Source organism: Ornithorhynchus anatinus, chromosome X5, assembly GCF_004115215.2.
Source record: "Ornithorhynchus anatinus isolate Pmale09 chromosome X5, mOrnAna1.pri.v4, whole genome shotgun sequence".
Classification (NCBI taxonomy): Eukaryota; Metazoa; Chordata; class Mammalia; order Monotremata; family Ornithorhynchidae; genus Ornithorhynchus; species Ornithorhynchus anatinus.
The window spans coordinates 19,707,894-19,713,893 of NC_041753.1; positions in this window are offsets into that span (position 1 = coordinate 19,707,894).

Here is a 6,000-nt window from a genome sequence, read left to right on the forward strand (position 1 = left end):
GGGGAGGGGGATATAATAAATGTTAGGGTGATAAAATATGCTATCAATAGAAGCTGTAGTCTCTCCAACTCAGGGAGCATTTAAAGAAAGAATAAATATTTATCTGTCTTGGATGATTTAATTCTTCAGCTGCCTAAAGGTGGGAGGTGCTAAACTAGCTCTATTGGTGGATTCAATTCTCTTATTTCCAACCCCCACCCCCCCATCTTTTCTTCTAACTCAGGGAAGCTATATCCAGAAATGGGCAAAATGAGCACTTCTGACTTCAACACTACCACCAGGTTTTCTACTAAGGATAGGCTGTACAATTTGTGAAGTGGAAAAATAGGCAAGGGAATAGTTATGGCACAGAAGGTGTAGGTCCTATCCAGTGCTTAGAATAGTGTTTTGCACATAATAAGCGCTTAACAAATTCCATCATTATTATTATTATTATTATTATTTCCCACCATTTTTAGAATGCAGAATATTAGTTGGGGGAAATGCAATGGCATGAAGCTGTGAGTAGCACACCCCACCCCATCTCCTTCTTAAAAGCGAATTAGGGACTAGTCAATCTTTTTGCAAGATTGCGTTGCAATAATGCATTATTATGGCCCCATGTAAATCCCAATGTCTGCCTCTACTTTTGGAAGATTTATCTTTAAATCACATGAATTTAATCAATTACTCTCTATGGCAGAAAGGCAGAAAATATTCCAATATGTACTGGCCCCAAAACACACAAAAGTGGATCTGATGGTAACTATTGGCTTTTTGAGTCTCAACTGTATGCATTTAAGCTCTGTTTCAACTCTCTTAAGGTTTGGCAACCCTGATATTCTTCTACATTAAAAAATTGCCAGAACCATCCCTTGAAGAAGAAAGATCAGAAAAATGGAAACAGACATCTGAATTGGTCTAAGAACACTATCAGCTGGGATATCATTAGATGCTTCGGAAAAAAGTCATAAAATCTCTGAAAATATACTTTGGAACCCACCATTCACATATCCCATTCATTCCTAGATATGTGTGCTGAAGAAACTATGAAAGTGAAAGCAGACATCATTTGGTATTTGCAAAGACAAAAGTTAATTGCTCTTTGAGGAACTGTTCCTTCGTGAGGTAGAGAACACCAGAGTCAGAACTGGAGGGTTAGAGTTATGAAGAAAAATATGTCTGTTGGTAAAAAGCTGAGATGTCATTTATTTGAGAATAGTGAGACTGACCCTGGGCACTAGATGCCTTAGGATATTGAAATTAGTACAATGTATGGTTCAATGTGGCAGGCAGAAAATTATGAAACTAAGATTCTATAAAGAAGCAGAATATGCACTTCAAAAGAGGTCAACATATCCCAAGATTTAATGCTGTCATAAACGAAAGAAAGTGACCAAGAATTATCACTGACAAGGTTTTGAAAGGGCTTGTCAAGTGAGAGAAGCTTGATTGGTTGCTTCGGCTAAAGCCCAATGGCTGGCTGTCATGAACACAATATTCCAAAAAGAACAACACTGAAATCATTATTTGCCCTGACTGAGAATATGGGATGGGGCAATTGAAGTAGAAAATTGTCACAGTTCAAGAAGAATCCATTAAAACTGCTGACAACCAAACTCAGAATTACCAATTTTGCCAAGCTGAGGTTTTGACTGAACTGTCAGCATTAAGGCAAATATAAATCCATATATTTGTGAACAATAATTTTGATGACCCTCCTAATAATAATCTGATCACAAAATAAGAAAAGTGAAAGTAGCACTAAGAAAGAAATAAAAGTCAGAAGATTCACAGAAAATGACAGCTAAAAGCCTAAAGGAGGGCAGGAGGGGAAGAGAGGATTATACATTTTTTTCCCCTTCTTTTGTCTCTTCTTTTTCTGACCCTGACCTTCTGTTCACACTGCAGCTACCCATCTCCAAACCACCCTCAGGAAGGAGAGAAAGACTAATTGACGAAAACTCTAACCAGGGTGCCTAATTGATGCTTCCCTCAAATTAGATGTGGAGCCCCCCTCTTGTTTTATTGTACTCATTACTTGAATATGGATCAGTAGACCTGAGGCTTGGCAATGTATTTAGTAAATTTAACTGCCCTAGGAAGCTGATGGAGATTCAGGGGCTCCTCCATGATGGCAGAGCTGAGTGTTTCAGAGCTGGGGTTACTCTGCCTTGTCTGTTCCCCAAAAGCAATTGGGTAAAAAAAGACTGTGCTGTAGGCGGCCATGCTGAGGGATTCGGCAAAGGACATGGACATTGTTGTTGACGAATTGTACATTCTAAGCACTTAGTACAGTGCTCTGCACATAGTAAGTGCTCAATAAATGCTATTGAATGAATGAATTATCCTTTGGGAAACTCAACTCAACAGGAAATCAGCATCATTGAAAGTCCTAATGACAGTCAATCAAGAATTTCTATATACAAATGTGTCTTATATTGTACTCTCCCCAGCACTTAGTACAGTGCTCTGCACACAGTAAGCACCCCATAAATATGATTGACTTTATGTACAAATGCCTGAGCTCTAAAGACATGAACTCAAGGATACATGCAGATGACTATGAATGGTGTTGCAGAGTCAACCCTGTACTATGAAATGGCAATAATTTTGAAGAAAATTGAAGCAAATGTATCACCCTGCCCTAGGAAAAGCTTATACACAAAGATCTTCATTGGTAACAAAGAACTGAATGCTGTCAGAATTTGGTTCACTAGGCAGTATACTAACAAATGATGAACAATAGACAAGGGAGTAGAAAATTGAGTTATGAAGCCCAGCATATCCTTGGGGGTGGGCTCTCAATCTGTGGTGGATGGAAACAAAGATCTACAGAATTCTAGTTCTGTTCAATCTTCTATATGCTTGTGAGACCTGAGATCCACCCAAAATGCCACATCTCATTCACTGAGCAGCCAAATTTCTCTCACTTAAAGCCATAAGCAACATCCAATGGCACAACAGGATAATAAAGAATGAAGCTTTGGAATTAACTTAGTTTACTAGCATCAAAGTCCTATTTATCTCAGAAGAACTTTAGTAGGAGGGTGACGTAAGGAGAGTGAATGACGGGACACCCAAACTGTTGCTGTGTGATGCACTGAAACGGGATAACAGAAAGTAAGCAGGTCCGAGGAAACATTTTCAGGACACAGTATATAGCATACTCAGATGATGGGATCTCACATTTGGTAGCTGGGAGAAAATTACCACAGCCAGTCCATCTTGGCTCACTGTGACTAAGAAAGAAACTGCTCATTTTGAGCAGAAGTTCATTCATTCATTCAATAGTATTTATTGAGCGCTTACTATGTGCAGAGCACTGTACTAAGCGCTTGGGATGAACAAGTCGGCAACAGATAGAGACAGTCCCTGCCGTTTGACGGGCTTACAGTCCTCCTAATCGGGGGAGACGGACAGACAAGAACAATGGCACTAAACAGCGTCAAGGGGAAGAACATCTCGTAAAAACAATGGCAACTAAATAGAATCAAGGCGATGTACAATTCATTAACAAAATAAATAGGGTAACGAAAATATATACAGTTGAGCGGACGAGTACAGTGCTGTGGGGATGGGAAGGGAGAGGTGGAGGAGCAGAGGGAAAAGGGGAAAATGAGGCTTTAGCTGCGGAGAGGTAAAGGGGGGATGGCAGAGGGAGTAGAGGGGGAAGAGGAGCTCAGTCTGGGAAGGCCTCTTGGAGGAGGTGATTTTTAAGTAAGGTTTTGAAGAGGGAAAGAGAATCAGTTTGGCGGAGGTGAGGAGGGAGGGCGTTCCAGGACCGCGGGAGTACGTGACCCAGGGGTCGACGGCGGGATAGGCGAGACCGAGGGACGGCGAGGAGGTGGGCGGCAGAGGAGCGGAGCGTGCGGGGTGGGCGGTAGAAAGAGAGAAGGGAGGAGAGGTAGGAAGGGGCAAGGTGATGGAGAGCCTTGAAGCCTAGAGTGAGGAGTTTTTGTTTGGAGCGGAGGTCGATAGGCAACCACTGGAGTTGTTTAAGAAGGGGAGTGACATGCCCAGATCGTTTCTGCAGGAAGATGAGCCGGGCAGCGGAGTGAAGAATAGACCGGAGTGGGGCGAGAGAGGAGGAAGGGAGGTCAGAGAGAAGGCTGACACAGTAGTCTAGCCGGGATATAACGAGAGCCCGTAATAGTAAGGTAGCCGTTTGGGTGGAGAGGAAAGGGCGGATCTTGGCGATATTGTAGAGGTGAAACCGGCAGGTCTTGGTAACGGATAGGATGTGTGGGGTGAACGAGAGGGACGAGTCACGGATGACACCGAGATTGCGGGCCTGCGGGACGGGAAGGATGGTCGTGCCATCCACGGTGATGGAGAAGTCTGGGAGCGGACCGGGCTTGGGAGGGAAGATGAGGAGCTCAGTCTTGCTCATGTTGAGTTTTAGGTGGCGGGCCGACATCCAGGTGGAGACGTCCCGGAGGCAGGAGGAGATGCGAGCCTGAAGGGAGGGGGAGAGGACAGGGGCAGAGATGTAGATCTGTGTGTCATCTGCGTAGAGATGGTAGTCAAAGCCGTGAGAGCGGATGAGTTCACCGAGGGAGTGAGTGTAAATGGAGAACAGAAGAGGGCCAAGAACTGACCCTTGAGGAACTCCAACAGTTAAAGGATGGGAGGGGGAGGAGGCTCCAGCGTAGGAGACCGAGAATGATCGGCCAGAGAGGTAAGAGGAGAACCAGGAGAGGACAGAGTCCGTGAAGCCAAGGTGAGATAAGGTATGGAGGAGGAGGGGATGGTCGAGTGTCAAAGGCAGCAGAGAGGTCAAGGAGGATCAGAATGGAGTAGGAGCCATTGGATTTGGCAAGAAGGAGGTCATGGGTGACCTTAGAGAGAGCAGTCTCGGTAGAGTGGAGGGGACGGAAGCCAGATTGGAGGGGGTCTAGGAGAGAATGGGAGTTAAGGAATTCTAGGCATCGATTGTAGACGACTCGTTCTAAGATTTTGGAAAGGAAGGGTAGTAGGGAGATAGGACGATAACTGGAGGGGGAAGTGGGGTCAAGAGCGGGTTTTTTTAGGATGGGGGAGACGTGGGCATGTTTGAAGGCAGAGGGGAAGGAGCCCTTGGAGATTGAGTGGTTAAAAATAGAAGTTAAGGAAGGGAGGAGGGCAGGGGCGATGGTTTTAAGAAGGTGAGAGGGAATGGGGTCCGAGGCGCAGGTGGAGGGGGTGGCACTTGCGAGGAGGGAGGAGATCTCCTCTGAGGATACTGCAGGGAAGGATGGGAAAGTAGGGGAGGGGGTTGGTGGGGGGGAGGGGAGAGGCGGAGGGGTGACTTTGGGGAGCTCAGACCTGATCGTGTTGATTTTCATGAGGAAATAGGTGGCCAGATCATTAGGGGTGAGAGATGGGGGAGGGGGAGGAACAGGGGGCCTAAGGAGAGAGTTAAAGGTCCGGAACAATCGGCGGGGGTGACGGGCATGGGTGTCGATGAGGGAGGAGAAGAAGCTTTGCCTGGCGGAGGAGAGGGCAGAGTTAAGGCAGGAAAGGATAAATTTGAAGTGTGTGAGGTCGGCTTGGTGCTTGGACTTTCGCCAGCAGCGCTCGGCAGCTCGAGCATAGGAGCGTAGGAGGCGGACGGAGGAGGTGATCCAGGGCTGTGGGTTAGTGGAGCGAGAGCGGCGGAGGGAAAGGGGGGCGAGAGAGTCGAGATGAGTAGAGAGGGTGGAGTTGAGAGCGGAGACCTGATCGTCGAGAGTGGGAAGAGAGGACAGGGCGGCAAGGTGAGGAGAGATGCTATTGGAAAGACGGATGGGATCGAGAGAGCGGAGGTCTCTGTGGGGCCGTAGCGAAGATTTGCAGGGGGAGGGAGTGTGAGAGATGAGGCAGGTGAGAAGGTTATGGTCAGAGAGAGGGATTTCAGAGTTGGTGAGTGAGGAGATAGTGCAGCGGTAGGAGATGACGAGATCGAGGATGTGACCGAGTCGGTGAGTGGGCGCGGTATGGTGGAGGAGGAGGTCGGCAGAGTCGAGGAGGGATAGCAGGCGGGCGGTAGAGGAGTCGTCG